Here is a 19,163-nt window from a genome sequence, read left to right as displayed (position 1 = left end):
CAGTCAGGCAGTCAGGCAGTCAGGCAGTCAGGCTAGTTAGCCAGTTAGCCAGTTAGCCATTCAGCAAGTTGGTTCGAGAAACCCTGCTCCGGGTTACGCAACAAAGTGCTCGACGACGCCACGGGACACCTCGTAAACGAGGCACTAACAATTGAAAATTCATTAGACGACCCGACCGACACACCAACAACAACAACAACAACAATTAATGGTATTGCAAACAAACAAAAAGCGCAAAACAGTAAGAGAAAAAAAAAATTATACGAGGAACACTTGCAACCTGCCAAATGGCGCACGCACCGAAAAGCTAATTAGGCAAAACGCTGAACGCCGCCAGAAGGCAATGAAAAGTCTGCCCCCCGAGGTGGGCACAGGTTAACACCGACGGATCCCTCCTTATCGCCGGTTCCGCCACTGCCATAGCCATATGCCAGATGAACGTCCCGTTCCGTTCCGTTCCGTCCGCATAATGACCCAAAAGCATAAAAAACCCAACCGAACCGAACAAATTGCAGACCGATGTTTTTGCGATCTTTTAAAACACACACACACACACACACACACACACACACACACACACACACACACACACACACACACACACACACTCAATGGGAACTTCTCGGCAGGGTCAACCTGCTAAAAACTTCGCTAAATAGTAAGGCTGTTTAAAGACACGAAAAGGTCGGGGGAGAACTTTAAATAATATTAAATGGCCTTTGCCAAAGATACCAAAAAGGATTTAACTAGACAGGGCTTAAAATAGTAAGACAGTTTAAACCTAGATGGTCTTTAAAGAATTAAATATAGTTTCAATAAGGCCACCATTAAATTCTCTGCCTTAAAAGGTAGCAAATTAAAAGTTAACAAAAATAAATGGCATAATCGTAATTCGTAAGACAAGTTTCTCCAAAAATTGTTCATCGAATCAGGGAAATTATGTTTAAGCTTGGAATCAATTTTCAATTTAAAAATAAAGAAAAAATATATGTTTAAAAAAATGTATGGTTAATGTAAGTGGTAAGACAAGTTTCACGAAAAATTCTGCAGCAAATCGGTAAAATTATGCTTATGAGTATCCACAAATAAAGCAACAAGCCATATAAAAAAAGCGAATCAAAAGCAAGTCTTACCTAAAAGCTGGGGAAGTCTTGGCCAGCAAAGTCGAAGTCACAGCCCAGACCAATCTGAAATCCCAATTCCATCCCATACCCATTCCAATACCCATTCCCAACCCGAATCCGAATGCGAATCCGATTTCCAGGAGGAGAAGAGGTCGAGGATAGAAAACAAACTTCCAGAAGTTATTCAGCTCGCATAACGATAAACGCCCATCGTTTTATTTTGATTTCGCGCCACTCCCCCCGCGGCAAAAAAGGGGGCGGTGAAAGGTGGGGGGTTACAGGTATATATGAGCATATATACGTATATGGTTTATATGCTGCTGGGCTTGCCAGATATGAAATTATGTTTATGGCTGCTGCAGCCTTCTCAATGGCTGGCACTTGCCTCGCTTTAAAGGGGGGTGAAAAGGGGTGCAATAGGGTGGCTCAGGGGTAAGAGGGTAAGGGGAGACAGTGGCGGCCCACAGGGGGAGGGGCATTTGAATTGCCCCTCTTCTATCCGCCACAAAGTTGCAATTGCTGCAGTTGTTCTTCTTGTTGTCTGGCTTCTTCTACTTCAAAACCAGCGCATTTTTCTGGATTTCAATTACAGAGTATGCCAGGGAGTATATTTCAGGAAAACTTCCATATTTTGTTGAGTTTTTTTTCGCGTTTTTATAGTTTAAAAAAAAATTGTCCTTGTAACTTGGCTTTAAATTGTGAATGAATTGCACACTTAATTGTGACCAACCAGCCGGTTCTTAATTAAGCATTTAAATGGCATTAAACAGTAATAAAAATGAATGTTGTAAATATATATTTTTTCAAAAAGATTAATAATTTAATTAAATAAACATAAAGGCCCAATTGATATAATAAAAGACTTTTAAGAGTGCTCCCAGTGAACACAAAATCGAATAAATCAAAGTCATGGGTATTTGAGAGGTGTAACCCTTTTCGAAATAAGTCTCCTTGCCACATTTTGTTCAGGTGCAACCGCAGCCTCAACCTCAACATGAACCTCAACCGCCGGTCTTGGAAATCGGCCCGCGTGCGCTGCTCACGTAGCAACGCGGTCGCAACGCGAGATAGAGACAGATAGAGCCGGCCCGAAAGAGAGGGCAGATCGGGATAGGTGGGTCCATAAGTCCAGGTCCATGTTCCGCGCCGCAGGTCTCAGGTCCCAGGTTCCAGGTTCCAGGTCCAGGCCTTCGGTCCAGCTCCAATCCATCCCGACGTACTCTCCGTGCTGCACTGATATAAAATAAACAAATATTCAAATTTTATTTTATTTAGCATACTATTTTTAATTTGCAAAAAATGTTAAATTAAAAAAATGTTGTTGTTGAAAGAAAGTTCCTAGATGAAATATTAAGAAAGGGCGTAGAACATCTGCCTATCAAAGTTCAATTCCCACGTCATTTAAAAATTGTTTGTATTTTACTTGCCTAATACTCTAAAATACAATTCAAAGATCTGATAGCTTCCTTTTCAAATTAAACATCATTAAACATTGTTTTTTAGTCATTTAATATTTTTTTTGTTAGGTATGTCAATTTTTCTTTCTGTGTGCCAGGAGTCCGGGCACGTTGCAAGTTGCAGCTCCGTTTGCTTTGCCGCTGCTGTTCAATGGCCGTTGCCATTTTTTTCTTCCGCTAAATTTTAGTTATTTTTTCAATACCCTTTAAATGGAATTTTCTCATTTCGCTGTGGAGTTTGCCAAGAAATGTATTTTAAAAATAACCATTTTAAATAAGCCAGTGTGATCATGAAAAAAGAGTTATATATGTAATATAAATTTAGAACATTACGATATCATTTTGTTTTCCAAGCTATATTTAAAGCAAATTATCTGTTTGGCTTATAACCTATAAATAGGTTCAACAAAATTAACTAAATTAATTTATTTTGTAAAATCTAGAGCCAGAGCTTAATTTTGTAAATTAGAGAACTGCTTAAATGAGCTAGTAGTGTATTTGCCGCTGGACTTTAGCTGAACGGAATTATCCTTCTGCTTTTATTTTTATGATTTTGTTTTACCTTCACTTCAATGAGGACATTCAGTGCACGTTGAGTTCAGTTCAGTTCGGTTCGCTTTTTAGCTTTTTTTCTTGTTTTTCGTTTTTTTTTTTCTTTCTTGAAGTTGCTGCCGGGAACTGGCTGCTGCTGCTGCTGCTGTTGCTGTTGTGATTATCATTATATCTGCAAGATTACCAATTATTTGTTGTTGTTTTGCCGGTTGCACTACGCTCAACTCCTCGCCGCTTCGTTTTCAAGTTATTTTTTATAATTCACGTTAATTTTTCTTTTAAAACGAAATTGCAATGGAGCAGCAGCAGCAGCAGCAGCAGCAGCAGCAATATCAGCAGCAGGAGCAGGTCCCCAGAGCAACTGAGCAACTCCTGGTCGTTGTCTCGATTATGTCAGTGGAGTGTTGCCTCCCCTTCGATGTTGTTGCAGTTGCAGTGCAGCGGGAAAAACACAAAAAGCACAACAAAGCCAACTGAAATGGGGAAAACTTGAGAGCCGAACATGATCCATTCATTCATGCATTATGCTGATGGTCGGAGGAAGTCAAGCGCCATTTGCGCAAATCGATCGATTCACCTGGCTCATGGATACAAATTAGCCAATGCGATCAATTCGATTGCCAAAAAAGGCATTCGGTTTCTAAAAACTATATCCGTTTACTATTGAAAAATTCACTCTAAATTCTATTCTACCCAATATTCTTTATTCTTTATAAATGCCGCCATTATTATGAATGAAAAGGTATTGCTTGCAACATGTAATTTATTGTTGGATATAAAATCAAGTTTTCAAAAAATTTATATATTTTTAAAATTTTTTAAATTTAAATACAAAAACTATATTCTACATTTTATAATAAATCTTATAACACTGTTGATAATATACAATTTCAAAACCAACGCCATATTAAACATTTGTGAAATGAAGTAATACATTTAAAAATTTAATTATAAGTGTTGAACTCATTATTTTTGCTTATTTAGCACTACTGTTTTATTTTCTATCTGTGTGTGCTTTTTTTTTTTAGTTACATATCCACTAAGCCCACACTTCCATTTGTTTAACCAAATCAATCCCCTCTGACCCGAGCTGTTGGACAAAAACCTCGTCAAACGGAAATGATTGCAATAATTTCGAGCGTGTTTACTTTTTCCTATAAAATATTTGCATTTCCTCATATCCGCTGGCCATGTCGATTATATACAATATTTATTATACCTACACAGGCGTACACCTATCCATATTTGCAGCAGTTTTAATTTTTTCGTTTTTGTTTTTTTTTGTTTAACTGCATCGTGTTGATGGGCAAAAGTATATTTTGTCATTACGGTCATAAAAAAGAGGGGCAAAAAAGTGTGTACGCGAAAATATTTGAATTAACGACAACTGGCGACAATGGGCAACTCAATGTTGTTGTTGATGGTGACGACAACAACAACAATCAGCAGCAACTACAACAATTATATTAATAATAATAATAAAAAAGAAGAGTAGAGAAGGGAAGGGAATGAAGCTTGAAAAAAAGCATTGGCAAACAAAAACATATTTATGCATGTAACATGTTTTTGCCATGTTTTTTCAATGTAACTTTGTAGTTGTTTTTATATTTACCATATCCTGGAATTTATCTAATAATTTGTCAGACGGATAAACTCGAATGAGAAACGAGCATTCACATAACACAACAAATATATTGATATAGAATATAATTTCATTGAATAGTTAGTCCTAACAATAGGAAGAAAATGTGTAATATAATTGATTAAAATTGAAAACTAAAGGTATTTGAAAATCAAAGCTAAATCGGTGGTCCATAAACATTTAAAGTCAGTAAAGAATATTTGGCTTAAATTGATTACTGTCTTATATTAATAAATTTAAATGGCAACTAAGGGATAGAATCAATTCGATAAATCACACTCTTCCACTTTTTCCATTGCAATTATTTTTATTTCATTTTTTCCTGGTGCTCCGAACACTGCACATTTACAATAATAATAATAATAATTTTACGCTGCGCGTGGTTCAGTAAATATTTGGATTTTTAAGCATATGCATATATGAGCAACGCATTTATTCGAGCATTGCGGATGATATTTGCAGTGCATAATATTCATTTTTATTCTGACCATTTCACAGAGCCCGAATTAAAGAAAAGAAATTATTATTGCTAGGTGGCTTTACTTTGGTTTTTGTTGACATCAATTACATATGTCTGCGAATTTTCATTCATATCTTTAATAATTATATGGGGAATAAATCTCCCTCTAGTTATTCTCCATCAAACAAATGATGTATAAGAATCACCTTCCCGCCGATTGCTCTTTATGCATTAACACTGCAAAAAAAAATGAGGTTACATATGCCAGGTGATATCGGGGGATTGTGTCCCTATAACATGCAAAATATGTAAATGAAATATGTAATTCACGCACACATATCGAGACACCGATTCATTTATATATAGGAAACATAATGTTCGTGTGCTTGGACGCTTGGGATTAAATTGTAATTACTTTATTACTTAATAACAAAACCATTCATGCTGCCAAAGTTATTAAGTGTTTTTTATTTTATGTTTTTTTTTGTCTTTGTTGTACTTTGCTACTTCACTTTAATTTTAATATGATTTTTCATGTTTAAATAATACATAAAGCAATAAAGCGAGAATTGCACAATTTGTTTGTAGCAACTTTTTTCAATTGGTTTCGACTCAATTGGTTTTACAATTAAATATTCTAAAAGGGTTAAAATCAGGAAATATTTTATTAAATTTTATATCCAAACAGTTTGAAAATGTTGCCCAGCTTTAAAGGTTAAAATGTTGAAACCTTAAAAGACAATCAAACAACATTAGCCAAGATCCGAGTCATTTAAATCTTTAAGGCGAGATTCGAGTACCAAAAGAGTTCAAAAAGTGAACTAATTCTGACAATAACTGTCACATTCAATAAATTTAGCAAATAAATTTCTTAAATCTGCTCCCATGCTGATAGTTTTGAAATGCATTGTACAACAAACAGCGGTTGTCAATTAGCTACAAGCGATAAACAGTGGGAAAACTATGCCGACATAATGGACACAATTAATCGATGGCCGATCGATCAGCGAAATGTTCATAAATTGCACGCCTAAACCAAATCCAAAGCCAAATACAAATCAGAAACTTAAAATGGAGGCCATTTAAAATGCAATAATTTACGAGATTTATGACTTTTGCATTTTAATTGAATAGATTTCGATAGGCCAGCAGCGTTGGTGGGCGTTGACGGGGCTCCGAAAACCAGCCGACAATAATGGGGCGTGGCGCATCGAGTTATATGTATGCATATATGCATATATGGTGTATATATATATATATATATAGTAGTTACGTATTTATGACATTCATCGGTGGACTGGGAGCCGCAATCAGTTAATGGAATCTAATAAACGTACGCGTATCTTTCGGATGCATCTAATCGCTGCGGCACGCGAGCGATGCCAAGATGTTTCGAGGGCAGGGGCGTGCGTTTTTTCAAGGGTGGCGGGGGTTTTCAAGGAGGGGCTCGGGGATAATACCTGCTACTGCCCGAACCAAGGTTACTGCCACTGCCCTGTAATTAAATGCCAAAAGGCAGCGCAATATACACAAAAGCCATGGCGCAAAAAACAAGAAAACGGCAAAATTGAGTAACAAAACAGAAGCCAACTGCCAGTGGTTGGCCAAAAGGGGGCGTGGCACCGCCTTGATATATGTCAAACCATCCGAAAAAGGATAACAAAAAGTGCGCATATAAAACATGATTTATACAAAAGATGGCAACAATCCGCGATGCATTTAAGTCATTAATCAAAAATATTAACGCAGAAATATCTTGCACGCTTGTAGGAAAATATCCACAACTTACATATTTATGGAAGATTAATTGTTAAATTAAAATAAGAAAAAAAATTGTTAAATTAAATTAAAATAAATATTATTTCAATCGCTTAAACCATGAAGCAAGCAATAAAATGTTTTGCTTTTAAGTGCCTCACTCTATGTTAGTTAGTATAATTATATATTTTTGTATTTTATTTATGGGATATTTTGTATTAACATTGCATTTGAAGTAAGTTGCATTTCGTATAAATTAATAAAATCTTAAGATTATAGGTTTCTGGTCGGCATATATTTAAAACTGCATAAACAAGTATTTGACGGTATTTAGGCACATTTATATTATAAATTTTTAATATTATTGAAACTAAAAGATTCTACTTCGCAAACAAGTTGATGTCGATGGAAGGATATTAGATGTTCAAATTTGTATTGCAGAATATACATGAGTTTCTCCAATTTTGAGCAATGCCGACGGCTCTTTGGAGTTTTTGAAATAAACGGACCCCTGGAAATTAAAATATTTGAAGAGCCGAAACAGTAATTAGTTTTGTTGTCAGCAGGTTAATTAGGCTACCGAAACGGAAAAGGAGAAAGGAAATTCAATTTTTCTTCGAAAAAATACAAATGAGATTTTTGTGGCTTAGGAATTTTTGTGTTTGTGATTTGGTGACTTGACTTGACTTTTGGTTTGAATTTGATGTTGATGAGTTTTTCCGCTTCATTTTCCCGGGCTCATATCTGTGGCATTTCCCATTTTCCGACGCTGTCCGTGCTGCTGGTGTCGTTTGAAGTGTCAGTTTAGTTTCGTGTCCGTGTCACTCAGTTCAGTTCAGTTCGGTTCGGTTTATTTCACTTCGCTTCTATTTTTTGTTTCATTTCCCTGCCCTGTATTTTAACTTGAGGGGCTTGCAGCAATTGGGAAACGGGGATGGCGAGGGGCTCAAACAAACAAATCAACAAGCAAACCAACAGAGGGACAGACAAATTATGGCCATGGCATAACCGCTGACACTCCAAGCGGGCCAACCAGCCAAACTAACTAACTGTCGCCTGCACAGCGACGAATTAGCATTAAATATTGAAAGGAAGAATACTATATTGGCCTCATAAAAAAATCTTAGTTCTAAGTATTTCGGCCAAAACATGGTACTTAAATAAGATATATTTTAAAATAATTTAAAGAAGTAGAATCAATAGATTTGCCAAAGGCATTGGCAAACATAGTCTTATATTTTAAATGGAATTTTGGTGAGACGTTAGTTCTTTGTATTTGCATGCTGAAAAGATGATCAAAATATAATAATAACATAATTTAAAAATGCTCTATTTAAAAGTAATTCAATCTAAGTAGATTTAGGAAGAAATGTATCTTTGTTTTCAGTGGAATCCTGGTCGTTTCACCGCCCTGCCGCCCACGCCCACGCCCCCTGGGCTTTGACTATCGGGGAACCCCCTGCCCTTTGCTCCTGTCTGTCTGACATTTGTTTGCCCTGGCTGTCCATCTTTTTGTCACGAGCTTTTGGCTGACACGCCCACAATGTCGCGAAATTGGTTTCGGCAGTGCGGATTGCGCACCCCGTACAGTGAGGCCAAAAAATATTATACCTATGGGCGTCCTATACATAACGCTAATTAAACCTAGCCGTAGAAGTAATGTTTTACCTTACTAAATATTACATATATTGCTTAAGTTTAATTATTTTTAGAATTTTTATATAAGTTACACTTTTCGCCTTTTGTATATAGATATATACTCTATATATATACCCTGTGTATAAAAACAAATCAAATAAACAGATCAATGCAATGCCTATGTCTTTGATTTTAAAATCAAAAGCCAAATGTAGACATTTTATTCCCATTAGTCCACTGTCGTTTTTTGGTTGCCCTGTTAATTAGCCTTGGCAACGTGATGCCAACGAAAAAGAATAAGAAAAATAAAACAGAAGAGGGAAAAAAAAATCTATTCCCATTTAGAAACTTTTTTTTGCGGCCGCTCGTTTTTCGCATTTGTTTTGTAAACTTTAAGATGCAAGAGGCGATAAAAGGCTGAAGGAGGCAATATTATTCTCATCATCGTCATCATCATGCAGCAACAATTTACAAGCGTGACAACAGCAACAACAGTAACAGCAACAACAGCAACAACAACAGCAGCAGGGGTGGGGAAGGATAAAGTGGTTAGGGGTCAGTTCACCCCGGCTTATCGAGGACGAGACCATCTCAATGACTTACTTAATCACATAGGGCAAATCTGGTTACAGGATATCCGCCCAACGCAAGGGACCACAGGAAAACAGGCAAATCGAGAGGTAAGTGAAGGCAGAGGGCCAGTACACTCGGCGAAAATATAACAAAAACTTGTCCACAAGCCGTATTAATCAAATTATAAAAATATTTGCATATAAATTGCGAAAAAAAAACAGACACCAATTTTTTGCCTATACTGTAACTTTAATTAATTTAACTTTCTTCATTTTAAATTGCTGAAAAATAGAAGATCCAAATTAATTTCAATTTACAGATGCAATATTGAGCATTGCCCATTGAAGCTTTAAATAAGTATGGAAACACTTTTTGATTAGATGTTTTCAAATTAAAATATGTTCCGTTTAGATATTCAACAGGAGAAAACGGAACGCATTGAAAATTCTAGTTTTGAAAACAATAGTTTAAGCTTAAATAATAAATAACAATTTAAATTGAAATATATTGCATGTAAATTAAAATATTAAAATTTGAATAAACATAACATTATAGATAGTCACATGAATAATAAAGACTAAGAGATGTAGTCTGTATTGAAGACATTATGTTCAATAATTTTTTATAATACATACATTTTATTTTGCAATAAATTGTTCCATTATTTGTGTGTTTATTTTAAATATTCCATTAGGACCTCCAATTGTTTTTTTTGAGTGCAGGATAAGAGTGGACGGGGGCGGAGGGCGGTACACAAATTGAAGCTCATCTACTTAACGCGCTTGCTCGCGGCTGGCAACATCGTCGAGCTGTCGTCGTAGTTGTCGCTCGCGTTGTCGTTGCCGTTGTCGTTGGTGTTGTCGTTGGTGTTGTCCTCGTCGTTGTCGTTGTCCTGCCGCTTATATCCTTATATCCTGCGGCACAACAGTCACCGCCCTCACACCTCGCCGCGAAATATCCCTCGTTGTGCGGGTCTGGGGATAATCTTTGGCATAATTATTACAATGTCACCATGTTTCGCCTGTCGTCGTTGTCGTTGTCGCTGTCCTGCCTGCCGCTCGGTGGCAATTTTTCTGCTCGTCGCCATCGTCGTCATTTATTGCTTGCGGTGTTTGGCACGTTCCCTTGTGGTTTGCAGCGTGAAATAAGATTTTCCAACAAACACACGGGCACACGGACACACAGCCATACAGCCAAACAGCCGGGAAAAGCTCCTCTAGTCCTTTATTATGATTACTTGTGCTCGTGTGCGTGGCCATCGCCATCGCCATCGCCATCGCCATTTCGGTTGCCATAGTCAGCAGCCATCTAAACGCAACCCGAAAACCCCAATCCCATTTCTTAGTCCGGATCCCAATTGCGATGCCAACCCCGCAGGACAACCTACAACCAACAACCAACAACCAGCAACCAGCAACCAGCCACCAGCAACCGACATCGACATACCACCCACAATGGGCGGTGACCTGTGACATCGCCAGGAGACGGAAACAGACACACGGACAAGCTCGCACAGACACCGCAACAGGAGCCGAAGGAGCAGCATAACCACACTGCGAAAAAAGTTGTAACTAAATTACTTTAGAGATCTAACAAAAGTGGGAGAAGCCTATATCAAAAAGAACCATATATATTGCGCTTGTGAAGCCATTTTCAAAGCATCTAAATTCACAATCGTGTCTTTAAGTAAAAAAAATATATAATTCAATAAATTATTGTAAAGAGTAGTTAGAGAAGCTGTTTCAAAAATAAAACTTTTTTAAAATAGCAATATATAGCAATATGCCACTATCAATAAAAAATATTTAAAAAAAAACATTTATGAGATTTTTATCGAAACATCTTAAAACAAATAATGTTAATCTAAGAATTATTATGACATTTGTTATTAATTGTGAATATAACATTTAAAAACGTGATCAAAGAACAATATCGATATATATTGTAAGAAAGTAAACATAAATAAAGTAAATACATATTGTAAAGTAAAATGTGAACATAGTCATTTATAACTTAAGTACTTTTCCAATTGCAATTGTAAGAAGACTTTGGCTGAAATATAATTTATTTTAATAGATATGCATAATTGAACAGGTAAAAATTGTAGATATTTTTCGTAATAGTCCTATTTTAAGGGCGTATTATTTTGCAGTGAGAAAGGGAGACGGTGGAAAGGATCCCAGTGGATAGCGGAGTGGCCTTCGCACTCCCTCTCTCTGTCGCTCCTCCAGATGGCTGACACTTGCGTGCGTCAGACGTCGACACTTGACACTTGACACACACGACCCCGCCCCTCAACGCCCCCCCTCCACACCCCAGTCCCCGTAGCATCCCCCGCAGGTCAAAGTGTCCTGCTCCTTTCGCCCCGTCCTTGTCCAACTTGCTGGCAGTCTCAAGTGCGTTGATGCGTGCTCGCTTCGTCCTGTTCACATTGTATTTGTTGCCAGAGTCTTGGGGGATACACCGCCGATTCCAAGGACCCCCGCCCCCTTTTTGACGCCCCTGGCTGCGGGATAAGCTCCAACCCGCCATATGGAATATTCCAAATGTGATTAACTTTTCAGATTCCCGAGATTTTTGCACTGATTTCGCCAGAGATTTGGATTCGACTCCGGTTTAATGTTTTAAGTAGGTCTAACTAACAATATTTAAGTCAATTTGGTATTTTTAAAAAAAATAAACAGTGAGACAAGTCGTATTACTTAAAAAACCATCTCAGCAAAATTAATGAATTTGGCTTATACCAAATACATTAAAGAGCAGTAAGTAAAATTAATCTTTAACACAATTTAAAATTTTTTTAGTAACAAGTATATGAATTTTTAGGCAAGAAGTCCGATTGGTTTCTTTAAAAAAAAAGAAAAAGTGAATAGAGCAATAATATTTTTAAAATCATCGCATAGCATATCATTGGCATATAATTATTAAGTTATTATCAAACAATTTGTAGAACAATAAATAAAATTAGTAACAAGAAATCTACGTGCACAAAATCCTTAGTTTTGTTTGTCCCAAGAAGCGATCCAAGTAATACTATTTACGAAATCTTCGTAGCAAGTCAATTAATTTAATGAAGTGTTAAATAAGCGATAAAAACATAAACAGTCGTTTCCCTCCTCCCTCATAGATGGCCGGCCATAAAAGTGACCTTTGAAAGGGTTTCCCTCGACCTGACCGAAAATGAATTCGTATTCATTGAGCCGCAAAAGCAAAGGTGGGAAAATGTCGAACCGGGGAATTATGAAACCCCCCGGAAAGTGGGCGAAAACAAAGGGCCCACTAAGCACCGGCCAAAGCCGCAGATGAAGTGCCGTGGCCGAGTCCCTACATATACACATATATGCACCTGAATATGTCCCTCGATCCGTATCTGAATCGGGGACAAAAGGGCGAGGAGTGCGACCGCTGTATGCCGAGTGGATTTGCCGGCAAAGCCGACGGCTTAGTGTGAGGTCCATCTGTTCAGGCTGCACTTTGAGTCCGCATGTGATTCGGAATCAGTATCGGAATAGGAGGATGTATCGGTTTCTGTTTCTGTTTCTGCGGCTTTACCTGTTCCCCGGGCCACAGACAGGGCCAAGATAATAGTCCAAAATAAAATGGTAATTACATGTACAACTTTTGACAGATATTTCGTAAAGCTTACCCAAAACAAACTAAGTAATTATCCTACCAACCATTCCAACTGAATTATTTTACCCAAAAATATCATAAGACCATGAACTTTCTTAAGACAACAAATATTTTCCACCTCATATAATAATGAAAACAACCAGAGATTCAATAAAATACAAATATATTTAAAATTCGAAATATAACTAAGGAAAGACATTTTAATATTATTTATTTTAGTTAATATAAGCTTTTTATCGAACATGAAAACGTCTTTTAAAGGAATATAAAAATTAGAAACATTACCAAATATTCCGGAGTCGCAACATTGCTGATGATACGTAAGGGGTATTTAAGCAATAGTTTTCAATAACTTAAATGAAGTATGTAATGCTATTATTATGACCGCTGTTGTATGACTGCAGCTGTGAAGTGTCAACGACAGCCAACAAATTTGCATGTCCCTTTTCCGATTTTGGTTCTGATTCAGATACAGATACAAATACATTTTCAGATTCAGATTCCGGGTGCGCGTGCTGCTGCTCATCATTGCATCCCATCTCATCATCATTTGTCAGGTTGTCCCAAGTGTAAAGTGTCGCGTTCCAGTGGCAAGTGCGGGTTGTCAGTTTGTCAGTCCATCAGTCCGTCAGTTCGTCCCTCTTTCCGTGCGATGGCTATCTTAAATCACAACTCCATTATACAGGTATACACCAGATATTCTATATGCGCAAAGGTGCTCTTTAAGCCGGGCCTCACCTCAAACTCACTTTGTCTACCTGATTCCCCCTTTAGATTTTCGTTATTTTTATTCTTTTCCCGTTTTTGTTGCTCAATTTCGCTGACTTATTGTTGGCAATTTGTTTGACCAGAGTGCAAACACCCACAGGAATGCGTGACCGGAAGGTAAATGGGAATTTCTGAAGTATATTGTAAAATATATCCCAAAAGTTAGATAAATATAATAATTAAGGGGAATGTCAAACACAATCACAATGGCACAATGGCACTTTTAATTAGCAAAAAGGTAAAACATTTAAGGAGATCTTAAGTAAATTTTCATTTAACTTTTTTTATCAAATTTTTGCAGGTTTTATATTTTAAGGGAAAATTCGATTAAACAATCTCAAATAATTGTGAAATTGAGTTAACTGTAAGGACGTTATTGTAATTTATAAAAGTGACATTGGATCTTGATTTTTATAATCGCTCTTAATTGATTGAAACAATTGCCGATCGCTCAACACTTATGATTGTAATGCCTTTGACAGTTTATTTTATTTAAAATTGGGCCCGCAAGTCCGCGGACAATGCAATATAATTGCAGTTAAATTTATATTCTTAGCAATTAAATTGTTTGTCTACGGCTAGCGGTTTGAGTTTATGTGTTTTTATGTTTTTTCCTTGCATTTAATTGAAAATTGCATTTTGATAATTTCCTGTATGCGAACAGACAAAAGCCTGAAAGCGAAACCAAAACTGCAGTTGACAGTTTAGTGAGCGTAAAAATTTCACAATCAGCCAGGTCCCCAAAAGCCCCAACCAAAACTAACAGAGAGGCAGTCAAAAATAAATAAACAAATAATATTAAATATGCACATCAAATGCATTTCATGACAGAAATGAAAAAGTGTTCAAAATGTCTAAAAACTACTTCTGGCATGTGAATGCCCTAAAGAGGACGGGTTTAATATTAAAGGTTTTCAAACTATAAATTACAAACTAAGATCAAATAATTTCTAGAAATTTCGGATAGTTTATCTTTAATAATTATATTAACATGATAAATTTGAAAATATATAAATGACAACTAAAACATAGCTTTAGACAATAAATTATACCATTTTATTTTTGTAATATCAATATGAATGCAAAGATATTTATTCAAACACAAAAATCACTTAACTTTAATTTTCAGCGCTTGATGTATCAGCAAACCTAATACACATTAAAATTGTACATAATTAAGTATAGATTTTCTAAGCATGTGTTTTGGAATAGCCAATATACCCGATACCTGATCGAAAAACACGAATCAGAAGCCTGACCTCCTCGGGTGACAGAGGAAATATGTTTAACAAGGCTGCAGTCAATGCTTCTGTTTCGTCAGTTTGTCAGTTTGACGGCCTGTCAGTTTTCCATTTTCCGATTTTTTCATCCGTTTTTTAATTTTTTCCCACTACAACAGCCGCCAAATAGTCGCCACATCATAGGCAGCACAACCCAGTCAACATTTCCCACAATAAGTTCCAGATGTCGCCTGAAAATGGAAGACCGGGAAAAAGCTCTCTGTGTTTTCCGGAAAATATCTATTCCGTGTATGTGTGGGTCTCGTACGATATTGATGATGGAAATCTACATACGTATGCATATTTGTATGAGCGTATTTTGTTTGTTTTTTTTTTTTGCACAAAATTATAAATAAAATATTTGCATTTTTATTGAAAATTAAAATAATTTCTGCGTGCACCGCATTTGAAACAGAAACACACAGCGACAGGCAAATGTGGAAATTTGCTTTAACAAAAAAAATATGAAATAAAATGCAAAACATATATACAGATGTGTTTCGTGAAATTACAGGAAATGGAAAACGAACGGAAGGCTAAAGGAACTCCAATAAATGATTAACAAAAAAGGCTATCAAATAAAATGCCATGATTAGATGGCGTTTAATAAAAACAACTGATTTAAATTTAAGCAATTATGTTGGCCAATAATTTGATCCAGTTCATGTTATGCCTTTGATAAAATATCTATTCAATAAATGTTTAGGATAAAAGCAATGTGTTTAACAATATAATCGTCGTTTATTTGCTTTAGGACAAGTGAATGAAATTTGGCTGTGAAATTGGCATGTAAGGTAATTTATATCAGGCAGTTTAAAATAAAAGAAACCACTTGACTTGAGAAGGCACCACTCCGATTTGGGTACATCAACACATCCTCATGAGGTTTTCAGGGCACACAGCAGGAATTCGAGATCCAGAATAAAGGCGTGAAACTGGACCTGAGAATCGTACTTTTCTGATTAATTTTGAATGAATGCAAATACAGGCAGGCAGGGCTATATCGCAACTGACATATGCATAAAGGGTATATATATATATAGAAACCTATCCGATCCAGACTCCGATTCCGTCTTTCTTCCTCACGCCTGTCGCTTTTGATAAATTTGACGCTTTTTGTTTGCCGCGACTGAGAAATAACTTGTTGTGATAATTTCGCCAGCGAATTTGTTGGGCAAATATCAAAATAAAATTAATTTCCCCGGCCGCGATCCTTTGTCCGCATGGAGGACCAGAATCCGAGGTCCGATTGTGATCCCTTTTATGAATGAAATCGGGCTCGTTCGCATTCGCGTTCGCGTTTTCTTTCCTTTCTTTTTTTTGGTCATCATCACCATCTTCGTTTGGGCCGCCGTTGCACCGGAAATTGAAATTTTAAAAGTTTTGACGTTTGCCGGTTCTCCGTCGTCCGTTTATTTATGCAAACAAAAATACCTTTAAATGCAGCCACGAGCCACAAACCTAAAACGAAATTAACAAAATATTAATTGGCTGACTGGCTGACTTGGCGGACTTGGCTGACTTGGCTGACTTGCTTGCTGGCCATGTCTGATGTGATTCGGTGCCATCCAGGTCCAGATCCAGATCCATTCCCATTCCATCTGTGGCATTTCTCATTTCGGCCCGCAATTCGTTTTCCGTTTCCGCCCGACGCTCATCATTTGCATAGAGCGATTTGTTTGGCTGCCCATCAAAGTTAACAAATGTGTAAACGCTTTCGGTCCATCCAATAAATCAGTCGTAATCAACAATGCAATTCGACCCCGTTTTTGCCGCTCTATTGGGCTTAAGATCATCATCGTTAAACAAGCAGTCAGCTCCTTATTTGGGCGAGCATGGTTTTAATTTAACTTAATTGTTTTATTTTTTTTATTTATTAAGGAAACAAACGTATCACATGGCAAACCGGTTGGGTCATCTTACTGCCAGACGTTGGAAAAATAGAAAAAGACTTACATCAAAGTAAGTAAAAGAAAAAAACAGAACAAAAATTTAAATAAATCAATTTCTCCAAGCCAACGAATTAGCTAAAAAAAAAGTTAATAGCATTACTAAAAGTTAAAGAAAAATATATAGAATTGAGACCACAAAACTTTTAGGGTAAGCCACTTTACAATCAAGTTTAAGTTGACAAAATTATAGCTTCTAGAAATGCAGTTTAAGATCGTTTTTTTTTCAAATAAAGAAAACTTAATAATTGCATAACATAGTTGCATTACAATGGTGTGCTTACCCAATTTGAACGCTGTACCTATATTATTAATACCTCGATTATATTTCAAACGTTTATGTTAATTAAGGGTTTAAGGAAATCAGATGACATTCGCCGCCGAGCTGCAGAAATAAATTCATCAGAAATCTTAACTAATTCCGTGTCTTTTGGGTTTAAGCCACCCACACGCCTAATAGACCAAGAAACGAAGAAAAAGCACGGGAGAGTGGAGAAAACGCTCCCACTCGATGACTTGCAACCAAATGTGACGCCTACGAATGGCGGAACGCACTGTACGGTGGAATCTCTTCATGGCAACCACTACCAATAAAAGTATATACATCGTGTTTCTAACTTTCAGCTGGAATTTCTTCAAATGTTTGTTTTAACTCTGCAATAAAGATATGTATAAATTTTAATACGATGACGACCTGATAGCTAACTGTTACAAGTGTTTTCATTTTTTCTGTGTTATTCTGTGTTCGCCCTAGACTAATGCCCACTGTAGTCGCACACAAAAGCGGTCCATTCATGGCAGCCCCACCGTTGCCAGCGTTCTGAGACGATCCATTCATCGCTGCAACCCATTTGGGACGCGAAACCGAAGCCAAAACCCAATGTACCATGATCATGAGAGATCGAAATCGGCGGAACGAAAATCGTTATGGGAGCAGTTGAGCCGGGCCAGAAACTGAGTCACTGCAGATGCCCGCCGATCGATAGGGTCGGACTCCAGGAAAGGTCCAATCCAATAGCATTCACAACGAAAATACCCTTTCGAAAAAATCATGAGTTTCTTTTATAAAAACTTGCTGCAGTTATTCAAAGCTTACAAATAAAAAGAACTTTTTTTTTAATAATGTGTAGTATGGGTTTAACTGATTTTCATAGTAGACGTTTATTTTAAAAGTATTTGATAACAATAACTTTTTAATGAACTAAAATCAAGTTTTTTCGTGGCAGTTAATTTTGGCAATTAAAACAGATATTTTTTTTTTTTATTTTCAAATACAAGTCAAAAAATAACAGCTCAGAAGGGCTTTTAGCATAAAAGGGATAACTGTTATCATTATAATATTAATATATTAATAGTATAGTATAGTATATTAATAATTTATGAAAATCGATGTACCCTCCAAGGTTTTAACTTCACCTCCACTTCAAGGAGTTAATGTGGCTATATCTTTGATATGGTCCTTAGTTTTGGGCCAATTTTGTGGGGAATCGACAAAGATAAACAAAATGGCGCCCGAGCGGAGCCATTGGCTAAGTTATGATTCCCGGCAGAGGGACAAAGGCAGCATGCAAATGCAATCCCCGGGCCCACAAGCAAAAAAAAAAAAACAGATAAAAACAACAACAAAATATGGCAAAAAAAAAAAGGAGGAGAAGGGGGATCACTGGCCCTGCGTCTGCAGCTGACATGATATACGCTTTGATGTCTCGTTTTTTTGATAAAGTACTCAATCTATAAACGCCAAGAGCAAAAAAACCGACTGCGGACCGGGGTCAATGCAAAAATATGATATGGAATTGCCATGGCCCTGGATCGGGATCGGTATTGGAACTGAGACTGGGTCTTTGGACTTGCGATTGGAACTGGGATTGGGATTGTGGATTGGGATTGGAGTTTGGGGATTGGGGATTGGGCTGGTGACTCTGGCTGGTTTGGTCCACTAAAAAAGCGACTGAGCCGCAAGTGGAAAAACGAAAACAAAAGCGAGGCCGAAATCAAAGTCAGAAGAACAAGGCAAAAAATGGCGAGGCAGCGACGCTTTAAAGGTAAACACTACACTCCAATCCCATGGGATGCATGGCCAAAAACCGGACATTGAACACTGGACATTGGACAGTGGACAGTGGTCAGTGGACACTGAGCATTGGCAACGGCTTTTGGCTAATTCGCGCTGCTCCACACTCAGCAACACAAAAAAAAATTCCAAGTGGCCAAACACTTACATACCCTTTTTAGGACAATGCCAATAATCTTGGAAGATTTTGTTTTTATTATAATCTGCGCTCCAAATATAAATAGTTAATGGTGGTACTAGAATTATAGCAAATAA

The 19,163-nt window shown here is 37.0% G+C and overlaps 1 long non-coding RNA gene across 1 annotated transcript; it reads right to left on the bottom strand.

The window, feature by feature from the left end:
• Positions 1-15,742: 15,742 nt before the first annotated feature.
• Positions 15,743-17,508, bottom strand: LOC128260289 (uncharacterized). Its single transcript, XR_008268124.1, has 3 exons — positions 17,284-17,508; positions 16,408-17,219; positions 15,743-16,346 (listed from the first exon to the last, which is right to left on the bottom strand). It is a non-coding gene; the product is annotated as an uncharacterized LOC128260289 (long non-coding RNA).
• Positions 17,509-19,163: the final 1,655 nt, after the last annotated feature.

Source organism: Drosophila gunungcola (genome assembly GCF_025200985.1).
Source record: "Drosophila gunungcola strain Sukarami chromosome X unlocalized genomic scaffold, Dgunungcola_SK_2 000021F, whole genome shotgun sequence".
NCBI lineage: Eukaryota > Metazoa > Arthropoda > Insecta > Diptera > Drosophilidae > Drosophila > Drosophila gunungcola.
Note: the sequence above shows the minus strand (reverse complement) of the source record. Positions and strands in the feature narration are given on the sequence as shown.